This window comes from Pteronotus mesoamericanus, unplaced genomic scaffold (genome assembly GCF_021234165.1).
Source record: "Pteronotus mesoamericanus isolate MK-2021 breed Mesoamerican mustached bat unplaced genomic scaffold, CSHL_Meso_final scaffold_31, whole genome shotgun sequence".
In the NCBI taxonomy this organism is placed as follows: domain Eukaryota; kingdom Metazoa; phylum Chordata; class Mammalia; order Chiroptera; family Mormoopidae; genus Pteronotus; species Pteronotus mesoamericanus.
In genome coordinates this window covers 30,390,594-30,418,184 of record NW_026555312.1, presented here as the reverse complement: position 1 = coordinate 30,418,184, position 27,591 = coordinate 30,390,594, and the positions used below count along the sequence as shown (strand labels likewise).

Genomic DNA, 27,591 nt, shown 5'->3' with positions numbered 1-27,591 from the left:
AGTAAACATAATACTAATGCATCTCCAGACTCATACAAAATACCAAGCATTTCTCAACTACTTGAACCAATGGGGATAAGAAGAACTAGGAGGACCCTTATATATAGGTTAAACAACCAACAGACATTTGTCTGATTGCTTTTAATATTGGTTGGCACTGATATGTTTATTCACTGAATAATTCATATACTTATAAATAAACATATACTTACAAGCAATATTTTAGCAGCTTTTAGCAAATTATATTTAGTGGGACAATAAAAACTATATTGAAACACACATTTCTAGATATAAGAAGGCACCTGAATACAGTTCATCAATGATTTATTTTCTCTGATGGAAGCAGAGGGGATTAAACAGGTAAAAAGATACTTTTATTGTATCTTGAAAATTCTCTTTTAATTAATAAACCAAAGAAAATTTTGGAAGAGTTTCTAGAAACAAGCAAAGTCATTTCTGTGTTGTGGCACTGAAAAAAATAATCTGCAGACCTTATCAACAGCTCATTGTATTAAAACATTTGTTTTTCATTTTCATCTTGCATTTAAAGTCTACAAAAATGCAGATGAGAGCAGGGGATTTTAAAAACATTACAAGTAACTTTCAAAAAAAAATCTCCACAAACAGCTTTGGAAATATTTATCAAGCAATTTGTATAACTCAGAAATTAAAAAATAAATCGCTTAGGTATTAAAAACTTAAAGATATTTCAAACACTTTTGAAAACAGCTCTTTAATGTTCTTATATTATAACCCTCAGAATATTGAACCAGAATCTGTTCACACTGAAAGAGACCTTCACACCATAAGTTCAAGTGACTTATCTAAGTTTCATGTTTCTGTTTTCTTTCTGCAACACCATAAAAGGAATTCTGAAATCAGCAAATAATAATAGCAACAATAGTAACAAATTTAAGTATTTAATCACCAAATCTAGTAAGAAATTATTCATTATTGATGGAAATATAGTCATGGGAATTCTCTAAATCAGCAAAAGTATAGGCTGCCAGGTTAATGGATTGTCTTTGCATAAACCATTACAAAACTAAAATTTCATATGAACCTCCCGTGTTCATGAGATTCTTAATCACCATACCAGTCCTTTAAAACCCCTCCCTCCTCTTCTCACAATAATAAAGCATTAAGAATTATTTTGGCCCTGGCCATGTGACTCAGTTGGCTGGAGTGTTGTCTGTGCACCAAAGGGTTGTGGGTTCAATCCCCAGTCAGGTCACGTATCCAGGTTGCAGGTGTGATCCCCGTTGGGAGGCAACCAATCATTGTCACATCAATGCCTGTCTCTTTCTCTCTCTCTCTCTTTCTCTCAAATCAATTAAAAACATCCTTGGGTGAGGATTAAAAAAAGAAAGGATAACTGTGGAAATGCAGTAACAATACTATGGGGAAAAAATAGAAACATGATTCATATGAACGTTACACACAAGAAACATTTCATCTTGGTCTACATAAACTTGACTATTCCTCTGAATTTTTGTGTGAATAAGAATTTTTGTGTGAATAAGATGCATTATTAGTGGACCTAATAAATAACTAATTCAGACTTTGTAGATGATAAATCTAAAACCATGAATATACATTAATATATACTTTGAAAAACAACACACAGCTTAGCAGTGTACATAAATGCTAAATACCTTATATGTTTCAGATACCTTATTAAGCTCTCTAAATTAAGAAAAATCACTCAGAAGATGTTTATACTTGATGAAGTTCCCGTTTTACACAGTAGAATTTTATAATACAATACTGATCCAATTATTGCAGGTTTCAAAGTTATTTTTATTTATTTGTTACATTCTTCCTTTTCCCCAAAAAAGAACTAAAGCAGAAAATCATTTTCTTGTTGGCATCTGAAAAAGCATAAAAAAACTGACAAAAATAATAAACATAAAAATGAACTATCCAACTCTTTCACCAATGATTTTGTAATGAAAGCTTCTTTATAAAGAAAGTGGGGCTCAATAGATTATATACCCTATTTAAGTTAGTGAGAATGCAGACTCTTAATCCAATCAACTCAGCATCTATTTCAGTTGTGAAAAGGCCATAAGCCTTAAAAAAGAAAAAAAATACAGGCTGGTTGAATTTTTATGAGGAAGGAAAGAAATACTGAAGAGTGACATCTGAAGATGAAGAAAAAGAGTATTGCTCAAAATATTGCATAAGGCCACTGAAGGATATATTTGCTGTCCCTGGAAAAACTGCAGAAGCTTCCTATTCCCTACCCACACTGCACCATGCTCTTCAGGTTTGTTTTAAGACATATCCGGAGCAGGCATTGGAGGATTTCCAGGATTGTTAAAATAACTTTTTATAGACACTATATTAGTTTCTACACTTAAGTTCATTTTGCCATTAGATTTGCTTCAACCAGCACTTGATCGCCCACGTTTGCCATCCTCTCTATAATGTTCTTCAATCTTCAAAACTGGCAGATAAACACTAACATTTCAGACTTGATCTCTAGACTTCTGGAAAGCACTCTCAGAGGCAGATCCCACCTGTGGGCAACTGTGCAGCCACCAGCTGCCAATCATGTGAGGCAGGGACAATGCCTGTTGGGCAGCTGGAGCTTCAGGGCAGAAGCATTCCCTGTGATTCTCAGTGCTCTGAACAAATGCCCAGATGCCAGCTCTAGATAAATCTCTTTTAATTCTAAACCACCTTCGATGAGAAACCTGTGGAAGAAGTCTTCCCATCTAATCTCATACCACACCCTGGCCTTGTGTATGATCCTGGAATGAGTGGTCCCAAAGCACAGCTTGTCTTGGCTCATGTGAAGCGCACACACTTTCTCCAGCTTTGATATGGTGCCACTGGCATGGACAAAAAGTTCTATAAAATCTATGCCAGTAACCTTGGCATTAAAACTCCATGATGCCTTGAGGGTAGCAGCCAGAGCACAGAGGGGAACCCTACATGCCATAGGCCCTTCATTCCACCTATCACCCCTCTACATCCCACTCAGCAGAGGCACCACTCTCGTTCTGCCAGTATGCAGGATCCCTGACAAAGGCTACAGGGAACTGTAGATCTGGGGTCTCTAAAAACACTGCCTCCATTCTCATCCTCAGTTTCCCTCCACCTCCTCACCTAAAAAGACCTTCAGTGTCTCCACTCTGATTATAAAAAGAAAAGGCATTACATTGCAGAAACTTCTAAATATTTTAAATTGTATGAAAAAAAATAAAATCATCACTCAAATAACCACTTTTTACCTCATTGGTATATACACTGTCTTCATCAATCAGAAGATACGTGTAGATACAGTCACACGTGCTTTACAAAATTATAGCATGCTAAGTAAACATATTGCAACCTGATTTTCACACGTAAGCTACAGGATGAACATTGTTCCATGTTGGTAAACATGAATCTACATCATTTTCAAGCTGCTTAGTATTCCACTGTATGGATGTAAAATCAATAACATTTAGGTGATTTCCAATATTTTTGCTATTATGAACATGACAATGAACATTTTTCTAGAAAAAACTTTTGCACACTTACCCAGTTATTTCCTTACATTATATTCAAAGAGAAATTGCAAGTCAAAGGATGTACATTTAAAGTCCTAGCATGTATTACCAAACTAGCCTGCAGAAATGCTTTATCAACACATAATCTCACCAGATACACTGGATATTAGCAATCTGTTTAATTTGTAAAGCAACCTGATAGGCAGAAGAAAATAAATGGTTTCAACTTGCACTGTGTATGAATTCCATTTTCACTACTTTTACATCTTTTTATCAAGTCCCTTGATTTTAAGGTATCTTACCGGAGAATAGTAACCCTCTGTCCATTATATACACTGTCAGTATCATCCCCAGTATTTTCACATTGTTTATAGTTGATTCTCTTTGCCCTTAGGAAATTTTGAGTCTTTTAATGTAAAATGTATTTACCTTTTCTCCTCTAGTTCTAGAGTCATGCTTTCAAAGTCATGTTTCTAGTACTTTCATGCTATGTCTTTTATCTATTTAATTATTAAACTGATTTGGAATCCACTCTGGAGTACTGAAGAGCTAGCTGACCAAAATACCATTTTACTCATCAACCCACCATTTATTGATCTGAAAAGCCACTTTTATCATTGACAAAAATTCTCATTTCATGTCTGTTTCTGGACCATCTATGTTTTGTCCCACTGATCTATTTTGCACCTATAACATAATGATTTAATTTCCATATTATAATTAAACATCTGATACTGCAATCAATCTTCAATAAGTTATCTTAGTACAGACAGTACAGATGAACCTTATTTTGTCAGGTTCTAAAATTAATTATACTAGAATTTTAATAGGAATTATTATCACCGCCCTATCAGTACCATACTTAACACTTCTTTGTTTTCTTCTATTAACTAGAATGTACGTTCCAGGAAAAGAAGGAGTTTTGTCTGTTCCACACACTGTTGTACACCTAGCATTTGGAATAGTATCCAGCATATAACTGAAGCTCAACATCTATTTTTGTTAAATAAACAAATGTATTAATTACATTGAATTTATTGATAATTTAAGAACACTTAGGCTAGCTAACAATGGGAAGAGGAAGCAAGAACAACTCCTAGACTGGCCAAAGTCCACACTCTGCTCCATCCCCAGGTCCAGCCTTTATGTCCCACCATGTCGCCATTGTGCCCAAGAAAAAGGCTGAAGGGAATGCTAACAGAGATAAAGCCAAGGTGAAGGAAAAACCACAGAGAAGATCTGCCAAGTTATCAGATAAACCTGCCCCTCCAAAGCCAGAATCTAAGCCTAAAAAGTCCCCTGCAAAGAAAGTAGAGAAGGTATCCAAGGGAAAAAGGGGAAAGCTAATGCTGGCATGGATGGGAATAACCCTGCAGAAAATGGAGATGCCAAAAGAGACCAGGTACAGAAAGCTAAAGGTGCTAGAGAGAGATACCAAGTGAAGCATGTGCGTTTTTGATAACTGTACTTCTGGTGACTTTACAGTTTGAAATACTAGTTTTAATCAAGTTTTATAAAAATGCATAATTTTGTTTTACTTTTTTTTTAAGCTATGTTGCTGGCACACAGAATACTTCATTGTTGTTTTGGGAGGGAAGAACATATAGTACTAAAAGACTGTCTCCAAAGCCTGACTGACATGGGGAAAAAAAACTCCATTCCCTTCTAGTTTTAAAAGACTTCCTCTTGATTCCTGAGAGGAAGGATCCCTTGATGCTGACACACATTAGCCACCTTGGCACAAACACCTTGTGGTGCGGGAAAACTTTAAAATTCATTTTTATGTCCTTTTTCTCCCTCTCTACTTTAAGCATAGACTTGACTCTCTTAGGCCCAGAGACCTATTAGGACCTGACACCCCAAAAATTGGTTACCAATATGTTGGGCAATCTGGATTTACCAGTGTTACCACTGAGATGGCATCCCTCAAAAGAGCAGCAGTTTCCTTTTTAGATTGTGGGTCTACATAACGATAATTCTGCCATTTTCATTTCATTTCCTGAAAGCCAGAGTTGGCTTGTGAAAAGTTGTTACACAACATGCCTAATGTGAAATTTCAACTCTCACTCTAAACTTTCCCTGTTCAGTGCATCAAATGAACACTTCACTGGGTTTTATTGTGGCTTTCTGATTTTGGCACTCCATTGAAGAAGGGAGTTTGAAAGTTGATGTATAATGTTAATGACTGTCTGCCCATGTCCTGCCTGAAATACCATGAATGTTTATGAAAAGAATCTTTAATAAAGCTGGATACAGTTTGGGTTGGAGGAAAAAAAAAATACACACACACACTCTTAAAATATCTACAACTTGGGAGACCTCCGGTCAAGATGGCAGAGTAGGTAAATACTGTGCTCACCTTTTCCCACAACCATTTCAAAATTACACCTAAATAATAAAACCACCATCACTGAGAACTACCTAAAGACAAGCTTTACAGAATATAAAGATATAAAGGATATAAAGAAAAAGCCACATGGAGACTGGTAGGAGGGACAGAGATGCAAATTGAGCAGGTTCTACACCCAAGGTATGCCAATTAAGAAAAGATAGGGAAATCTCAGGTGTAGAGGTACCTCTGAAGAGCGAGAGGTCACAGCCCCACATGGAGCTCCCCAACCTGAGATATTAGTGTCAGGAAGAGGAGTCCCTATAACATCTGGCTATGAAAAATAGAAGGGATTGCATCCAAGTGAGAGGAAGGGCTGCTGGAGACTCAGGAATTCCTCCTGAGGGGCTTGCACATAGATTTCCTCATTTACAAACTCACTCACTCTGGGCTCAAGTGCAGAAGCAGCTTGGAAAGCACCAGGAACATACACAGAAGAACTACATTGCGTAGCTTCATGGTGAGAGCTGGCAGGGCAAAGGTCAGGGTAGATCTCACCTGGATGGAAGTGCTAGCAGGCGACATTGTTCCTTTGTTCAGTTCTCCTTCTACCTAGCCAGCCTGATGTAGGTGGGTACCAAATCAGGGATCACCATTAACTTGGCTAATACCACTTGCCCTGCCCTGGCGATTCCCAGACCCTGCTCCACCCAGCTCACATGCCCAGCTGAATTCTTCCAGCAGCTTTTCCACACAAGCAGTCTACCTAGGCTCCAGTGGTGGACTTTACTAAAATCTCTCAAAGGTCAACAAACCACAAACAAAGAGCAATTAACCTCGCCATGCTGTGCACATCTTAATAAGCAGCCCCAAACCCTGCGCATTCAGCAACCAGTCTCAGCTTGCATTATCACTTCCATCAGGTTTTCCTGAGTCACACATAAGCAGCAGCTGGTTTTGGTTTTGAACCTAAGTTACACCAAGTGGGCCCAAGCCCAGCAAACATGACCTCAGGTCACACTGTGGTGCCCACCAAGAGGCCCCAACCCTGGCATTAGTGGCAGACACCCTCAGTTTGCAGCATTGCCTTTCCCAAGCATGTCCTAGATCAGTACAAGTGGCAACCAACCACAGATCACTTTGTACCTCCTACAAGACATGCCCTAATTGGGCACAAACAGCAACTGCCAATACATCTGGTGGCCAGCTTTAGATAACATCAGAGCAAAATTCAACCAGCTCCACAACAACACACCCAAAAGGCAAACTCGGCTCACACAAGAGAAATTCTAATTCGACTCCTGCACGTGGTGGTCAGCCTACCCCCACACAGATCCTCTACTAGTAATGACCAGCAGTCACAGTTAGTCAGCCTGAGGGTCAATCTCACCTACTAATTTGTCAAAAGCAACCAAGGCTCAACAACAGCAGGAGGGCACAAAGAACCCACACAATGGACAACTGTGCAGCACTTGGCTCAAGTGACAAGAGAGACTGTACCACTGGGCACCACAGGAAACCTACTACATAAGGCCACTCTGCCAAGACTGGGAAATACAAGCAGATCTACCTAATACATAGAAAAAAACATAGTGAGTCAGCCCAAATGAGAAGACAAAAAAAGATGTCCCAAATCAAAGAATAGGGCAAAACTCCAGAAAAATAACTAAATAAAATGGACACAAGCAACCTACCAGATACGGAGTCAAAACCCTGGTTATAATGATGCTCAATAAACCTAGGAGAAGAGTAGATGAACTCAGTGAAATATGAAAATACAGGAAAGAAAAAAATTCTCACTTATAAAAGACAAACAACAAGAGCAGTGGATCCACTAACTGTAAAGCTAATACAAAGGTTAAAAGGCAAAATTGGGAAGATCACATGTAATTATAATAATAAATTAAGGAAGCCCCTACAAATACACAGAGGAAGAAATAATAACAGAAACATAAACAAGTAGGGATGAGTAAAAAATTTAATTATTTCAGAATGTGTTAGAATTTCAGCGACCATCAACTTAAAATAGACTACTATAAATTGGAATGTATGAAGCACATAATAAAATCCATAGGAGATATAAAAGAAAGAAAGAGAAGGAGAGAATCAAGATGGTGGAGGAGTGAGTGGAAGTCACAGTGACCTCCTCCCAGGACCAACATGGAATTACAAATAAATTAGGGAGAAATCACCTGGTACAAACAACTGAACAATAGCAAGGGGGGAGCCTTGTAACCTCGGAAACAGAAGAATCAGCTTTAGCGCAATCTAACTGGTAAGGAGTGCGGTAGACACTCAAGAAGGCGGGCAGGGCACCCATGGGCAGCAGCACCAGAAGGATACTGAAATGGCCAGTTGGAACCCCCTCAGAAGAGTGGAGTCTAAACCAAAAGTAGGGACCTCTAGCCCACAGCACGAGGCCCAAAAAGTACACAGAAAACACCAGCGCCAAGAAGTGACAGGGCTGCTCTCTGCCAGAGACAGGCAGCTGGAGACACAAAGAACCATTTCAAGAGCCAACGCATAAATTTTTATTTGCAGCCACTTACCCTGGTCTCTGGCAAAGGCGGGGGCACAGTGGGCTAGAGATGCCTGAGGAGAGACTGGGGAAGGAGGCTTTGGGGAGAGAACTGAGAGAGTAGCCGGCGGGATCTCGGTGCTGACTCTTCTCCCATGCGGCAGCAGCCATCTTGCTCAGGCAGAGACCACTCTCCCTGAGTGGCACCAGCGTCAATGAACCCAATAGCCCCGCCCCCAGGTGGCATTCTACCCCTCCCTGTACTGTCTAAGCTGCCTGCTGAGTGCAGGGTGGCAGCCACAGACAGTAGATCCCTGGCTAAAGAGGGCGCAGAGAGGTCTGGAGACACTTGAGGAGAGACTGGGGACGGAGGCTTTGGGGAGAGAATGGACAGAGTAACCACCAGGATCCCAGTGTGGACTCCTCCCCCTTACAGCAGCAGCATGAGAGGACCCAATAACTCGGCCCCACCCTGAGCTATCTAAAGATGGCCTGCTGAGTGCACAGTGAATAGATTAACAGCTCAAGGGGACAGCCAGAAACAGCAGACCACCGGAAGTCTCGAACAGACTGTCCAAGATCAGACAGGGACATCTGACATCTTCAGAGGCAGATCCAGAAAATAAGAACAGCAATCTCCAACCATAGAAGTTCACACCACAAAGTCAGGAAATCAAGACAGGTCAACTAAAGAATGAGAAGCTAAAGAGAAGAGTCTCACAAACAATAGGAAGACAAAGAAACACTTCCCAAACAAAGAGAAAGGGAGAATCCCCAGAAAAAAGACTAGATGAAATAGAGGCACATAAACTATCAGATACAGAGTTCCGAACAATGGTTCTAAGGAAGCTCAATGAGCTCCGTGAGCTCAGAGAGAATTACCAAAAACTACAGGGAAACTACCAGGAACTTACTACAAACTATATCAGCATGAAAAAGGACATAGAAACTATCAATAAGACACAAGAGGAAATGAAGAATACAATTTCTGAATTGAAGAACAAAATCGAAGGAATCAAAAGCAGGCTAGATGAAGCTGAGAACCGAATCAGCAAGCTGGAGGACAAGGCAGAAGAAAGCTCCCAGGAAGAGTAAGAAAAGGAAAAAAGACTCAAAAAGAATGAAGAGGCATTAAGGGAAATGCAGGACATCCTGAAACGTAATAAATCTGTATAACAGGGATACCAGAAGGAGAAGAGGAGGAGGAAAGGATAGAGAACCTGTTTGAAAAAGTCATGATGGAAAACTTCCCTAACTGGTGGAGAGAAGAAGTCACACAAGTCCAGGAAGCACAGAGGGTCCCAATCAAAAGGAACCCAATGAGGCCCACTCCAAGGCACATCATCATCAAAATGGCAAATATCAAAGACAAACAGAGAATCCTAAAGGAAGCAAGGGAAAAAGAGGTAGTAACATTTAAGAGAGCCCTGATACGGATAGCAGCTTACTTCTCAATAGAAACCCTGCAAGCCAGAAGGGAGTGGCAAGAAATAATCCAAGTCATGAAAAGCAAAGGTATGCAACGAAGACTGCTCTACCCAGCAAGGCTCTCAATTAAAATGGAAGGCGAAATAAGGAGTTTCCCAGACAAACGAAGGCTAAAAGACTACACCTCCACCAAACCAGCACAGCAAAATATGCTAAAAGGACTGCTTTATGATGAAGAAAAAGTTTCTATGAATACCCAGTTCCTTTCAGAGTTGCCAATACTTGATATTACCAATATTTTTAATACTTATTAATCTGATTGTGACAATGATGTTATTTAAATTGTTCCTTAACTATTTGTTGAAACTAAACCTGTTTTAGTGTATTTCTCGCTTATTTCTATTTTTTTTTTTTTTTAAAAAGCTGTAAATGACTTTTGGTATTCTTTATCCATTTATTGATTAAAGATTTGTAGAACTTTTTTCCCTGGAATAAATAAATAAATAAATAAAAACAACCTATTAACCATGTTTTAGATGTGTTACAAATACTTTCTATTCTATTCCTTGTGCTTTAACTTTTTTTATATGTATATTACTATATAGTTAAAATTTACTTTATAACTTCTGAGTTTGAATATTTTACTTCAGGTCATGAAAAATATCAGTTCTATTTTTTTCTAAAACTCCTTAGATTCTACATATTGATTTTTAACTCACCTGAATATTTCTTGTATAATGTGTGAAATAGGAATCTGCATGTGTTTTATTTCAAGTAACAGTGGTCCATGCACCTTATTTGTTGAATAAGCCTTATTTTACCCATTGATCTGAAATATCAACTTAATCATATATTATATTGTTAGATATATACATTTGTCTCTAGAATGCTCATTGTATTTCATTGATCTACTTGATTATTTCTGTGCTGGTGTCATGTAGGTTTAATTCCTGAGACTTTACAACGGTTTTAAATTTTTTTCATATTTTATAATTAACTTTGACATCTAAAAAATAAATAAAGTCAATCTGCATTTAAGAAAGAAAGAGAGAGATGGGACTCCTACCTTTTGCAACAACATGGACGGAACTGGAGAATATTAAGCTAAGTGAAATAAGCCAGTTGATGAAAGACAAATACCGTATGACCTCACCTATAAGTGGACTCTATTCAACAAAATAAACTAATGAACAAAGTAAACCACAGGCACAGAACCATGGAGCAGGCTGAAAGTGACCAGAGAGGATGGGGAAAGAGGACAATGGTGGAAAGAAGGGGAAGGGACTAGACAAAGAACATGTATGAATGACCCATGGACATGGACAACAGAGCGGGAATTGACTGTGGGAGTGGGGTGGGGATGGAATGGGTGAAAGAGGGTAAAGGGGTAAAAACTGAGACAACCGTAACAGAATAAACATGATTTATAAATAAAAAACAAACAAAAAAATAATTACGATGGTTAAAAAAAATAAAGAGAAGAAATCCAAACAATAGCACAAAAAGTCATCAACATAACAAGAGAGCAAGAAAATAAGAAACATAGAACTAGTACCAAAACAATCAGAAAACAATAAGATGTCAATAATTATATACCTACAAATAATTAAAGCTAAATGGACTAAATGCTCCAATCAAAAGACATAGAGTGGCAGAATGGATAAAGAAAAAAAGACTCATATTTATGCTTTCTACAAGAGAGCGACTTCAGATCAAAACAGAAAGACTGACAGTAAAGAGACAGAAAATATCTCATGCAAATTGAAAAAAACAAACAAAAAAAGCTTGGGATAGCAATACTTTTTCAGACAAGTAGACTAAAACAAAGGCGGTAACAAGAGACATAAAAGGGCATTTCACAATGATAAAGGGATTGATCTAACAGAGAATATAACTCTAATAAACATTTACATACCTAACAAAAGAGCACCTAAATACTGACAAACATAAATGGAGAGACTGACAATATTACATTAATAGTAGGAGACTTTAACATCCCATAACATCAATGGACAGATTATTCAGTCAGAAAATCAACAAAGAAATAGTAGCTTTGAATACCATATTAGATCAGATGGATTTAATTGATATTTTTAGGGAATTTCACCCCAAAGCAGTGAATATACATTCTTTTAAAGTGTACATGGAACATTTTCCAGGACAGACCACATGTTAAGACACAAAATAAATCTCAAGAAATTTAAAAAGATTGATATCATAACAAGCATCTTCTTTAGTCAGAACAGTATGACTAGAAACCATCTACCTAAATAAATAAATAAACCTGAAAAACACAAACAAAGCTAAGTAATATTCTACAAAGTGATTAAGGGATTAACAATGACATCAGGGAAGAAATCAAAAGTTACCCTGAGACAAAGGAAAATGAAAACACAACTCAAAATCTGTGGGACAGCCAGAGGGAAATTTATAGCAATACAGACTTCTTCAATAAGAAAAATAAATAAATCTCAACTAAACAACTTATCCTCACGACTAAAGGAACTAGAAAAAGAACAAAGCTCAAAGTGATTAGAAGGAAGGATGCAATAAAAGATCAGGGTAGAATAATAAAATAGACTAACAAGACAATAGAAACAAACAATAAAGCCAAGAGACAGTTGGTTCAAACTGTAAACAAAATTGATAAATCTTTAGCCAGATACATCATAAAAAAAAGAGGGCCCAAATCAATAAAATCATAAACGAAAGATGAGAAGGGACAACTGACATCACTGAAATACACAAGATTAGAATACAATAGACAATAATATGCCAACAAATTGTACAACCTGGAAGAAATGTATAAATTCTTACAAACATAAAATCTTCCGTGACTGAATTAGGAAGCAAAAGAAAATCTGAATAGACTGATAACTACTAATGCAATAGAACCAGTAATCAAAAAACTCTCAAAAGAAACAAAAGTCCTATACCAGATGACTTCACAGGTGAATTTTATCCAACATTCAAAGAAAAAATAATACTTATCCTTCACAAAATACTCCAAATAATTAAAGAAGCAAGAAGGCGCCCATACTCATTTTAGGAGACCAGCATTTCCCTGAAAGCAAAAGCAAAGACACTTCAAAAAGACAAAATTACAGGACATCACCTCTGATGAACACAGAGGCAAAGTTACTCAAAAAGCCCTGGCTGGTATGACTCAGTGCATTGAGTGCTAGCCTGCAAACCAAAGGGTCACCAGTTCAATTCCTACTCAGGGCACATTCCTGGGTTGCGGGCCAGATCCCCAGTAGGGGGCGCATGACAGGCAACTACACACTGATGTTTCCCTCTCCCTCCTTTCCCTTCTCTCCAAAAATAAATGATATCCTTTTAAAAAGTCTCAAAAAATATTAGCAAACAGAATTCAGCAGTACAGTAAAAATCATATACCATGATCAAATGGGATTTATTCCCACTTGATGTAAGGTTGGTTGAAAAATCAATTAAATAGATAACGACATAAACAAAATGAAGGATAAAAATTATGTGATCAGCCTTGACTGGGTGGCTCAGTTGGTTGGAGAATCATTCCGTACATCGAAAGACCATAGGTTCAATCTCCAGTCACGGCATGTACCTACCTAGGTTACGGGTTAAATCCCTGCTAGAGGGGCATACAGGAGGCAAGTTTGGATCAATTGATGTTTCTCTCTTGCATTAATCTCTCTCCCTCTTCCTCGTTCTCTAAAATCGATAAATATATACTCAGGTGAGGGTTTTTAAAAATTTTATGATCATATCAAAAGACAAAACACCTGACAAAATCCAACATCCATATATGATTAAAAAAAACAACAACAAAACTCTCAACAAAGTGGGGATAGAAGGATTATACTTCACTATGATAAAAAGCATATGACAAACACACAGCTAACATCATACTCAATGGTTAAAAGCTGAAACCTTTTTCTTTTTAAGCAGGAACAATACAAGGATGTCCACTTCAACTTTTATTCAATATAGTATTGGAAGTCCTAGCCACAGCAACCAAACAAAAAAAAGAAATAAAAGGCATGCATGCACATCAAGAGGGAAGGAAGCAAAACTGGTATTATTGCAGATGACACAATACTATATAGAGAGAACTCTAAGGATTCCACCAAAAACTATTAGACCTAATAAACAAATTCAGTAAAGTAGCAGGATACAAAATTAACATTCAGAAATGAGTGCAATTTTATACACCAATTACAAACTATCAAAAAAAGTAATTAAGAAAGCAACCCCATTTACAGTTGCATCCAAAAAGCAAAATACCTAGAAATAAATTTAACCAAGGAAGTTGAAGACCTGTATTTCAAAAACTAAAAGACACTGAAGACAGAAACTGAAAAATACACAAGTAAATGGAACAATATACCATGCTTATAAATAGGAAGAATTAACATTATTAAAATGTCCATAGTAGCCAAAGCAGTCTACAGAATCAATGCAATCCCTATCAAAATTCTAATGGCATTTTCACAAAACTAGAATAATCCTAAAGTGTATATGGACCAACAGAAGCCCCCAAAAAGCCAAAGCAATCTTGACAAAGAACAAGTTGGAGGAATCACACTACCTGCTATCAATCTATATTATTACGAGGCCACAGTAATAAAAACAGCATGGTATTGGCATAAAAATAAACACATAAATCACATGGATCAATGCAACAGAATACAGAGCCCAGAAATAAATCCACACCTATATAGCCAATTAATCTATGACAAATGAGGCAAGAATGTACAATGTGGTAAAGGTAACCTCTTCAATAAAAGGTGTTGGAAAAACTGGACAAATATATGAAAAAAATTAAATGAGACTACATTCTTACATGACATACAAAAATAAATTTAAAATATATCAGACCTAAAATCATAAAACTCCTACAAGAAAACATAGTTAATAAACTCTTTTGAGATCAACCTTAGCAATATTTTTCAGGATATGTCCCTCTAGGGCAGAGACAACAAAAGCAAAAATAAACTAATGTGACTTCATGAAACTAAAGAATACTTGCACTGCAAGAAAACCATCAACAAAACAAAAACCCAACCTACTGAATGGAGAACATACCTGCCTATGACATATCCAAGAAGAAATCAATATGCAAAATATATAAAGAACTCATACAGCTCATCATAAAAACAACCACCTGATTTAAAAATGGGCAGAGGACATGAATAGACATTTCTCTAAAGAGAACAGATTCCCAACAAACCCATGAAAAACGCTCAACATCACTAATCATCAGGAAATTGGTTATTAAAACCACAATGTGATACCACTTTACACGTGTCAGGATGGCTAACATCAATCAGTCAACAAACAAGTGTTAGGTGCTGGCAAGAATAAGGGAAAAAAGAAACTCTTGTACAACGTTGGTGGGATTGTAAATTAGTATATCTACCATGGAAGACAGTATGAAAGTTCCTCAAAAAGTAAAAATAAAACTACCATATGACCCAGCAATTCCACTTCTGGGTATTTATCCAAAGAAATCCAGAACACTAATTTGAAAACAAATATGCATCCCTATGTTCACTGTAGCATTATTTACATTACCAAAATGTGGAAGCAACCTAGGTATCCACTACTAGGTGACTGGTTAAAGATGAGATAGAGATAGAGAGAGAAATCTTTATATACATATCTATGTGTATCTATGTACATCAAATCACCCAGGTCTCTATTGAGACATTTATTGAAGAAAATACAAGATACAAAAAATACTGTATACAGGACAATGATGCCTCAGTGCCCTTCAAAGTAGGCATCTTTGGACCTCACACAGTTCTCCCAATCATCATCAGCTAACCCATCGTATTTTCCTAAATCTCATCAATGGTCTGAAATCTCTTTCCTTTCAAAGGTGATTTTAGCTTGGGGAAAAGCCAGAAGTCACAGGGCACCAAATCTGGGCTGTAGCGGTGCTGAGTCACCTGGGTGATTTGATGTTTTGCCAAAAAACTCTGCATAAGATGTGATGCATGAGTGGGTGCATTGTCGTGATGAATTTGTCAATGACCAGTTGCCCACAGCTGCGCACTTCTGAATCATCTGAATAGATTCCATGGAAGGATGTTCAAGCTTAACGCAAAATCTGATGCAGATCCGTTGTTCTACTCGCTCAGTCATTTTGAGTATGGCATCCACACAGTGCACATGCTCACTCAACGGTGTCTACCAACCCAACTGACTAGTACAGTGAAGTCATTGTTCATGCATGCACATTCCAATCCACCCTCCTTGGCTACCAGGTTACCTCGATGTCATGCAAACTGTTCCCATTGTATTAACAATGGTTGGACTTCTTCCAGACAGACCTCGTATATAGCAAAATATTACTCAGCCATAAAAAAGAATAAAATTTTGCCATTCCTAAGAACATGAATGGATCAAAAGGTATTAAGCTAAATGAAATACGTCAAAGACAAATAGCATATTATTTCACTTACATGTGGAATCTATAAAACAAAATAAACACAATAGAAATGAACTCATAGATAGAACAAACTGATGGTCACCAGATCCAAGGGCAGCTGGGGTGACAGGTAAATCAGGTCAAAGGGATTAAGAAGTACAGATTGCCAGTTATAAAAAATCATGGGTATGTGAAGTACAGTATAAAGAATATAGTCAATAATATTGTAATAAATACACATGGTTCTAGATGGATGATCAGAATGATCACTTCATAAGGTACATAAAATACCATCACTATATTATATACCTGAAGTTAATATATTGTGTCAACTGTAATAAAAAAATAATCATTTTTTTTAAAAAAGACTCTCAACCAACAAAAAGATTATAACTTGCTGAATGGTCAAATGATGATTTGCATTTTTTAGCAGAAGTATTTTTAGTTGATGAATGTACATTTTTGTTTTTAGGTATAATGTTACTGCACAGTTAAGAGGCTACAGTTTATACTACACCACAGTATAGCATAAACATAACTTTCACATGCACTGAAAAACCAAAAATTTCTGTGACACAATTTATTGTGGTGGTCTGGAATGAAACCCACAATATCTCCAAGGAGTGTTTGCATGCGTGTGTGTGTGTGTGTGTGTGTGTGTGTGTGTGTGTGTATGTATTTAGGACATCTATACATTTAGCTAACCATTTAGAATTTTAGAATACTTCCAGAAACGTTTTCTATATATATTTAAATCACTATTTATATAATCACATATTATATGAAATTTCCACAGAACAGTCTTCTGACCAGCTGTTTGGGAAAACTGCAGCCTGCCTATCAAGTGACCTTTCCCAAACAAAAGCCTACTGTGACAAAAGGGAACATCTGCCCAACTGACATCACCCAAGTATGGAGAGCTTCTAATGAAAAGGTGAACAAAACCTGGAGGCCTATGGTTTGAACCCATATTTGGTAGCTACCCTGCTCCAGCAGCAATGCTAGACTAGCACCATCATCACTGCTGCTCCTGGGGCCAAGAACAGTCTGCAGGTCCAAATGCAGGGAAACCAGGACTATCATCTCGGTTAGTTATTGCTCAAAAAGTATCAGCTTCCTCAAAAACACACCCAAGGCCTAAAAAGGCCCCAAACCTGGAAAGAATCAGTGAGAGTCTCTTGTTTCATACAATGAATCCAGCGGGAATCCAAGCTCTGGACTAGTAATTAATATGAGCATTTTCAGCTTGTGCTAATATAAAATGGAGACTTTTCTGAAAATTAAAGTAGATAGTACATATATTTATACATATATAATTTTATATATATTATGATTTTAAAATATATTAAAAAGATGCCTGTAAGTAAATATTCTGAAATATTAAATGGTTTTATTAATAGTGGCGAGATTATCAGAGATTAAACAGCTTGTCCAAAATCAAAGCAACTAAGTGGCAGAGCTGGGATTCCAACAAAATGAGGCCTTAGCTCTATGCTATTCTGATTCTTAGCGCTATGCTACTCACATGGTTTTTTTTTTCACTTTTTATTATGGAAAATTTAAACATACGTTAAAAAAAGAGAGACTAACATAAGGAACCTCCATTTTCCCATTACCCTGCTTCAACATTTTTTCTCTTGTTTCAACTACCTCTGCTCCTCAACTCATTTTGATGTTTTTTAAAGCAAACCCCAGACATATCATTGCATCCATAAATACTGTAGTTTGTATCCTGACAACGGATTTTGTACCCAGTCCAATTTCAAGTTTTCTATATTGTTTCAAAAAATGTTACAGTTGATATATTAGAATAAGGATCTAACCAATGCTCCAATGGAAAGGTGGAAAAATAAAGATCAAAAGCTACCTTTGTACTTTTATGCTGGTATGAATGTAGAGAAAGGCTGAGAAAGACAGACGCCAGAGATTAATGTTATTGGGAGAATGAAACTGGAGAGGGTAGAAGGGTCAGGGAAATCATGTTTTTAAATACATTTTTATATTGCTTTCCTTGAGACAGTGAGCATGCATACAAATTTCTTAGACATGTTAAGTCTGGCCTTAGAATGCACAAAAAGGCCAACTCCAAATATGAAACAGCCCTTATGGATGGGGATCTAAGGCGGCACAGATTCCGCAAGAACACTGACCACATAATGTCTCCACTCAGCAGCTGTGGACCTACTCATTTCTCCTGCAAATCAATTATCTTAGGAAATTAATTATAACAAATAATATCCCTTAAATTGTAAAAAAGAGGGAAAAAAGAATTATTGTACCAAGGTTCCTGTTGAAGAAATGTCCTCAATGGTCTTTTGGCTGGGAGTATATCATATTATTTCCTATACTCCTAGCACCTAAACCAGTGCCAGAACAAAGCAAATACTTGGTAAAATGGTAACTGAGCTGAACTGATCTAGGAACACATGGGCTCTTTAGCAACTCTCTCCTTTTGGTTCTTAAATGACAACAGCAGACTTCAGGCCATATGGAATTCCACTATGAGAAATGACTGAGACGTGGCCTTCAGAGAGATGTCAGCTTGATTTTTCCTACTACAGGACATACACTATTCCTTGATAAGCTTATGCACTATTTTTTAAACCAATAAATCTGTGCCACAATAGTAATTGCCAAAAGCCATTAAAGAAATTGAGAGTTCTCTAACTATATCATAAAAGCTTACTCAATCAACCTTAATACTAAATACATGCATTCTAAATATAATAAATAAAGGCAGATTATTTGTTCCTGCCACTGCAAAGAATTGGAGATGAATCAAGTTAACCACAAAGACCTGAGCAGAACAACTCTTCTATGTGTTGTCTATGGGTGACAGGAGACTGAGTTCAAATGTGGCCTCTAACTGTAAGTAAGATCCAAGAGGTGAAAAGTTTAAAATTTTATTACTACATCCATAATCAACTGCCTGAAAATCAGAAATTCTAAAGTGTAGAATCAAATCTTTAATACTATGTCCCTTTTTTCCTAAAATAAAATATTTTAAATATTTAAACCAAAATGATTTTTACACCTCATAAATATTTACGTTAGAAAAATACTTATTTCTTGGATGAAATGCTCTAATCAAAAGACACCGCGTAGCTGAATGGAATAAGAAAACATGACCTGCATATATGTTGTCTACAAGAGACCTCGGAACAAAAGCTCTACACAGGCTGAAAGTGAAGGGATGGAAAAAAATATTCCAAGAAAATGGGCAGGAAAAAAAAAAAGCTTGGGTAGCAATACCTATATCAGACAAAACAGACTTGGAAACAAAGGCCTTAAAGGGACAAAGAAGCCACTACATAATACTTAAGGGAGAAGTCCAACAACAGAATATAACCCTTGTAAATATATATGCACCCAAAATAGGAGCACCTACATATATACAGAAAATCTTAGAGGACTTCAAAAAGAGATCGACAGCAATGCTGTTATCAGAGGGGATTTTAACACCCCACTCTCAACAATGGATAGGTCTTCCAAACAAAGAATCAACAAGGATATTGTAGCATAGAATGACACGCTATGTCAAAATGACTTAATTGATATTTACAGAACATTTCATAACCAAGAAGCAATGTACACATTCTTTTCAAACGCACATGGAACATTTTCAAAGATAGACTACATGGTAGGATACAAAACAAGCCTCAACAAATTCAAGAAAATTAAAATAATATCAAGCATGTGTTCAGATCACAATGGATTGAAACTAGAAATCAACAGGCAAAACCTCAAAAACATTCCAATACATGGTGACTGAATAACATGTTATTAAATAACGAATGGGTCAACAATGAGATCAAGGAAGAAATCAAAAAGCATTCGGGAAAAAAATGAAAATGAACACCCAACAACCAAAACCTATGGGACACAGCAAAGGCAGTACAGAGGGAAGTTCACAGCAATACAGACCTACCTAAAAAAGGTAGGTCTAAAGAAAAATCTCAAATAAACAACCTAACCCTACATCTACAAGAACTAGAGGAAAAACAACAAAGCCCTGAGCAAGTAGAAGGCAGGAAATAATCAAGATCAAAGCAGAATCAAATGACATAGAGGCTAAAAAAAAGAAAAAACACAAAGGATCAGTGAATCCAGGAGCTGGTCCTTTGAAAGGATAAACAAAATTGTCAAACCTTTAACAAGACTTAGCAAGGAAAAAAGAGAGAGGACACAAATAAATAAAATCAGAAATGAAAGATGAGAAGTTACAACTTCTCATTTGTATTTCCACAGAAATACAAAGGATTGTAAGAAATTACTATGAAGAACTATATACCAAGAAATTGGACAACTGGGGCAAAATGGATAAATTTCTAGAAACATGCAATCTTCCAAAACTGAATCAAGAAGCAGAAAGCCTGAACAATCTGATAACAATAGTGAAATCAAAGCAGTTATGAAAAAACTCCCTGCACACAAAAGCCCTGGACTGGGTGGCTTCACAGGCAAATTTTACGAAACACTCAAAAAAGAACTAACCCTTACCCTTCTCAAACTACTGTAAAATATTCAAGAGGGAAGAATCCCAAACTGTTTTTACGAGACCCATATAATCCTAATTCCAAAACCAAGTAAAGACAAAAGAAAGAAAGAAAACTACAGGCCAGTTTCTCTGATGAACATAGATGCTAAAATCCTCAACAAGATATTGGCAATCAGGTTCCAGCAATACATTGAAGAGATCATCCACCATGATCAAGTGGGATTCATCCCAGGGATGCAAGGATGGTCAAATATCTGCAAATCAATAAATGTAACACACCACATAAACAAAATGAAGGACAGAAGTCACATGATCGTATCAATAGATGCTCAAAAAGCATTTGATAAAGTACAGCACCCATTTATAATAAAAACACTCAGCAAGGGGGGAATAGAGGAAGCATACCAAAACATAATAAAGGCCATATAGGAGAAACCTACTGCCAACATCATACTCAATGGACAAAACTGCTTTCCCATTAAGATCAGGAAAAAGACAAGGTTGTCTGCTTTCACCACTATTATTCAATATGGTACTGGAAGTTCTAGTGACAGTGATCAGACAAGAAAAAGAAACAAAAAGCATCTAAATTAGGAAGGAGGAAGTAAAACTGTCATTATTCGCAATGACATGATAATGTAGATAGAGAACCCTATAGGCTCCATCAAAAAACAACTAGGCCTAATAAGTGAATATGACAAAATAGAAGGATACAAAGTCAGTATTCAGAAATCGAAGGCATTCTGGTACACCAACAATGAACTATCAGAAAGAGAAACTAGGAAAAAATCCCATTTACTAAAACAACAAGGAAAATAAAGTGCCTAGGAATCAATTTAACTAAAGTGGTAGAAGACCTCTACTCAGAAAACTATAGAACACTGAAGAAAGAAATTGAGGAAGATACAAATAAATGGAAGTAAATACCATGTTCATGGATAGAAAGAATTAACATCATTAGAATGTCCATACTACCCAAAGCAATCTATATATTCAACACAATTCCTATTAAAATACCAATGGCATATTTCAGATCTAGAACAAATATGTCAAAAATTTATATTGAACAAAAAAAGACCCTGAATAGCCTCAAAAATCTTGAGAAAGAAGAACAAAGTATGAGGGATTACAATATCCAATTATCAAACTATACTACAAGTCCACTGTAATCCGAACAGTCTGGTACTGGCATAAGAACAGACACATAGATCAATGGAACAGAAAAGAGAGCCCAGAAATAAACCCATGTCTCTATGGTCAATTTATATTTGACAAAGGGGGCATGAGCATAAAATGGAGTAAAAATAGCCTCTTCAATAAATGGTTTTGGAAGAACTGGACTGATACATGCAAAGAAAAAAAAAAAAAAAAGAAACTAGAGCACCAACTTATACCATACACCAGAATAAACTCAAATTGGATAAAAGACTGAAATATAAGTCATGATATCATAAAAGTCCTAAAGGAAAACATAGGCAACGAAATTTCCGATATCCCATGTAGCAATATTTTTGCCGAAATGTCTCCTAGGGCAAAGAAAATAAAGGAAAAAAATAAACAAATGGGACTACATCAAATTAAAAGCCTCTATACAGCTAAGGAAACCATTGTCAAAATAAAAAGGGAACCAACCGTATGAGAGAACATACTTGCCAATGATACACTGGACAAGAGTTTAACCTCCAAAATACATAAAGGATTCATATGACTCAATGCCTGGAAGGCAAACAATCCAATTAAAAAGTGGGCAAAGATCCTGAATACACACCTCTCAAGGAGTACATGCAGATGGCCAATAGACATATGGAAAAATGCTCAACATCACTAGCCGTCAGAGATGCAAATTAAAACCACAATGAAATACCACCTCGCACTTGTCAGAATGGCCATCATTAATAAATCAGTAAACATTAAGTGCTGGAGAAGATGCAGAATAAAGGGAACCCTACCTAGTGAACTGTCGGTGGGAATGCGGACTGGTGCAGCCATTGTGGAAAACAGTATGGAACTTCCTCAAAATATTAAAAATGGAACTGCCTTTTAACCCAGCTATTCCACTGCTGGGAATATACCCTGAGAATCCCAGACAACAATTCAAAAGAACTTATGCACTTCTATGTGCATAGCAGCTGTATTTACAATAGCCAAGTGCTGGAAACAGCCTAAGTGCCCAGCAGTAAGTGCGTGGATCAAAAAACTGTGGTCCATATACACAATGGAATACTAAGTAGCAGCAGAAAGAAGGAACTCCTACCTTCTGCAACAGTGTGGGTGAAAGTGGAAAATATTATGCTAAATGAAATAAGCCAGTTGGTGAGAGACAAGTACCATATGATCTCACTTGTAAGAGGAAATCTAATGAACAAAATAAACTATTGATCAAAATAGAACCACAGGCATGGTAACATAGAACAGACTAACAGTGGCCAGAGAGAAGGGGGAAGGGGGAGGGGAATAATGGTGAAAAAAGGAGAAGGGGCTAGTCAAAGTACTTGCACGAGTAACCCATGGACAAGGACAATGGTGTGGGGACTGGCTGTGGGACTGGGTAGGGAGGAGTGGGGGTCTGAGTGAGGGTGGGCAAATGGGGAAAATGTTTTTGATTGTTGTGATTGCAGGGGTAGGGGGGTAGAAGAGGGATACATGATAATGGTAAAAAAATACAGTCATACAATCAATCAATAAAAATTTTAAAAATAAAATAAAATGGCAAGGTATTGTGGCTCTACAGAAAACTTTCTCTGCCTTTGCAAGCAAATCAACTGATCTTGAAGGCAACTCCCATTTCGTTACCTGGTATAGAACACTGCTCTTTTTCCTGCTCATTGTACATTCCTAAAAGATTTAGCCCAATAAAAGATGAGGTAGACGTGGAGGGATCTGGTTCCATCAGGATTATCCCTTTAGAGTTCTACATCAAATTTCAAAGAAGTTAGCAGTGACACTGGTGAAACTCAAGACAGCTGGGTATAGTCCCTTCCTGATTGACCACTGCAACAAGGGGCTGAATGACTAACAGATAAGACACACACATGGCATTCTATCAAATATAAACCCAGAGCATTTCACAGCTTCTGTTAAATATTTCTGAGTTTTTAAAACATACGTTCAATTCTATTTATGATTTGACAATGACCATAATTTATCAATCATATATGTGTGTGTATATAATTTTCACTTGCTAGGTAAAAGACATGGGATAGTGTAAAAGACCTAAGGTAATGACTACTACTATGCACATATTTTGCCATAATTGACACAAAAAATTACATATTGTACAATTCTATTATCACAGGTAGTTAGCTAGTTATTTATAAATGAAGGAAGCAAGGAGAATCAGACATTGTTCCACCAGTGAGCTACAGCTTTATACACCAGGGGATCACAGCATTGCCACAAAGAACTAATACCCCTCCCTTCCCTGTTCCCTGACTGAATTGTTGGGGGGAGCAGTGAGAGGTAAGCACAGGAGCAACAGAAGTCAAAATGGCTCAGAGGGAGGTGCTTGACTATTGAGGCCCATCAGTCTAACCTGGAAAAGGGATCAACTGGTTGGGAGGTGAACACTTCAAAAAAAGCTTCAGAGATTGATTGGCTATTGTGAAAAAGCTCCTGGTCCATCCCAAACCCAAGACAATATAACCCAACTTAACAAAGAAGCTTGCTCTCTTTCTTTTTCTTTCTCTTTTTCTCCCCACCCCCACCCCCAAATCGTGCTCACCTTTCATCTGCACATTCTCTCCATAGTAACCATGCAAATCTAGAAGCCACATGGACTCCAAAAGCAGGTATCAGGTAGGAGGCTGGGTAAGGCAAAGCAGTCAGGAACAGTGCTAAACTAATTGGATAGGAACTAAGTCTGCTTAGCAATCACCTGCAGACTCCAAAGGACTAAGCATTAATAGGAAACAGAAACTCTGGACATTGGCCTTTGTTTTGGCCTTGTGGAATATAAGTTGGACTTTTTCCATGGCAGGATAGATGGAGATGGGACACAGGGTCAGTCTTCAATTTCCACCCCAATAAATCTTGCCCCATGCCACAAACTCTCATGTGTGGGTCTGTGGAATGCTTTCCTTACATCCCATGAAAGAGCTCCACTTCCACCAGAAACAATTCCATTTATATAAAAGCTCAAAATAGGTAAAACCATAGAGACAGAAAATTGATTAGTGGTAGCCAGAGGAGAGGGAATGGGAAAGGATTAATAGCGGGTTCAGAGTTTCCTTTTAGAGTGAGAAAAATGTTCCAGAATTAATGGTGATAACTGCACAGCTATGTGAATATACTAATTTTGCTTCAGAATTATTGGGAGCAGTAGATTATCATTATCAACACAAACACAGAACAAAAAAAACATGGAAGCAAAAGGAAATACAGGATGATAGCATGTTTTTCAAAAGCATTTGACATTACTAAATTCCTAAAGTTTTGTTTCAAAATCAAATGAGACTAAGGAAAACCATGGCCTGAACTGAAAGGGTGAGTGAGCAGACGAAGGCTTTACATACCTAATGATATAAACTGACTTCATTTATAGTGTGGCATAATGACGTTTCAGTCAACAGCGAACCACATATAAAACAGTGGTACTATAAGATAATAATGGAGCTGAAAATTTTCCTATTACTTACTGATGCTGTTAGCCTTTGTAACATTGTAGCATCATGCATCATTGATGTGTTTGTGATGATGCTGATATAAACAAACCTACTGTGGTCTCAGTCATATACAATTACATACAGCAAATAGTACTTGATAATAACAACTCTGTTATTGATTTATGTCTTTACTGTACTTTCTGTCATTATTTTAGAGGGCACTCTTTCTGCTTATTAAAAAAAAGTTTGCTGAAAAACAGTATGTTGTGCTATTCCTGCTGCAGTCTCATACATCCATGTTTCTTGACTGCATCATTTCTCCTGTGCTCAATTTAATCTTGTGCTGTTTTATGAACTTCGTGTAGCCTAAATGTACGGTGTTTATAATGCACAGCAATGTCCCAGGTCTCCACATTCACTCACCACTCACTCACTGACTCACAAACAGCTGCCAGCCCTACAAGCTCCATTCATGCTAATTGCCCTACACAGGTGTACCATAATTTATCTTTTATAATCATATTTTTACTGTACCTTTTCTTTGTTTAGGTATGTTTAGAAATACAAATGTCATTGTGTTATAAATGCCTACAATATTCAGTAAAATAACATGTTGTACAGGTTTGTAGCCTAGGAACAAATAGGCTGTACCACATAGCCTAGGTGTGTCATAGGCTGTAACACCAAGGTTTATGTAAGTACATTCTGTGATGTATGCACAAAGACAAAATTGCTCAATGACACATTTCTTGGAATGCATTCCCATCATTAGGTGCACAAGACCATGCTGAAAATCAGGGTTAAAAGTAGTGCGGAAAGCAATAAAAGAACAGTAAGCTATACATATTAACTCCTCTGGAAAATGTCAGTGGCCTAGACCTTCTAGTCCTGGACAATGCATCAATGATAGCAACTCCATTCTAGCAAGACTATGGGGAAAAAAGAGAAATGAAGAAACTAAGCAATGCAAAATCCCAACTGATATTAAGTCTATAACTTTTTACTTAAATAACAAAGTACTTGATCATCTCAACAAGAATGTTAAGGAATGACAGAGGAGCAAAAATCAAGAAACTATTGCTAAGCCATTTATAATGAAAGAATTAAAAAAAAATACTGTCCTAATTTTATGTAATTGCATAAAAAAGTTTCATTTGTCTCAGCTTGTCAAATCTTTATGATGAAATAAGCCAATCACCATTGCTGACAAATATCGTTAACTACAGTAAACAGGCATGCCAAAATCAATGTAGATTATCAAAAAAAGGATCTGTCAACTAATATAAAGATCTGTCAAGGAATCAACTGTCAGCTTAAATTGGTTAATTTTATTAAAACTGTTAAACATGACAGTATGTCATGTAACTCCCAGACGCAGAGTTGGATTAATGTGACCCAAATTTTGTATAATAGCTTTCCCAATTTATAAAAATACATCAACTTTGTCACTTATCTTAAATTTTCTGCTTTACTTCTCTAGCTTTACCTCAAAAGAAACTTCTTCAAGGCCATACATCTGACATAGTTAAAGCAAAATAATCATAGCACTCAGCAGTATCATTAACATTTCTGAGCTGAGAGGGATTTAAACAGGCAGATGCTATGAAGAGTGCCTGTTGGGAGAGACCTGGTGCAGAGCTGCGACTGCACCACAGCTGTGGGGGATTGAAGCTGCTAGCAATGGAATCAAGCTTAGGAGGCACAATTCCGACATCCGAAATAAATTAAAGTAAACAGTCTTGCTCTCTCATCCACCCGGTTAGCAGCCTCTGGGCTGAATGGAGACCACACACTCAGACCACACAGCGCCTGCTGAACTCCTCGCACGCAACATCTACAAGCTGTCACTCGGCAGCACCAAAAGGGGAGGGGGAGGCGGTGCCTGGGGAAAGAGGTGGGGGAGTTGGAGAGTGAAAAAAAGGAAGGGGGGAGGGGAGAAAAGAGAGTCTCTTCTACTTACAGTTGGCTAGAACGTTGAGTGGTTTGGAAAAAAAGGAAAAACCTCCCTGAGAAAACAAGCTGGTCATGGCCTTGTGTAGCCTTGACCGGTACTCCCCCATACCAATTTAGCAGTTGATGAAGGATTAACAAAGCATCCATTTAACATCAATTAACCTCCTATCCATCACAGGCCAAAAGAGAAAATTACCACTACACAAGCATTTCATTAAAATAAAGACAAAAAGGCCACATTTTATTATAATTTACATAATTACTTAAATAAATGCATTTTCTTTTAAATTTATATTATATTAGTTTTAACTCATCTGTCTCTTTTTCTTTAATGAATCACATGATAAAT

At 37.1% G+C, this 27,591-nt stretch overlaps 1 protein-coding gene and 1 pseudogene across 2 annotated transcripts in view; one reads left to right on the top strand and one right to left on the bottom strand.

The window, feature by feature from the left end:
- EXOC2 (exocyst complex component 2) overlaps positions 1-27,591 on the bottom strand; it is a 256,076-nt gene that overhangs the window by 220,100 nt on the left and 8,385 nt on the right. The window lies entirely within an intron of this gene.
- Positions 4,646-4,959, top strand: LOC129085589 (non-histone chromosomal protein HMG-17-like; annotated as a pseudogene).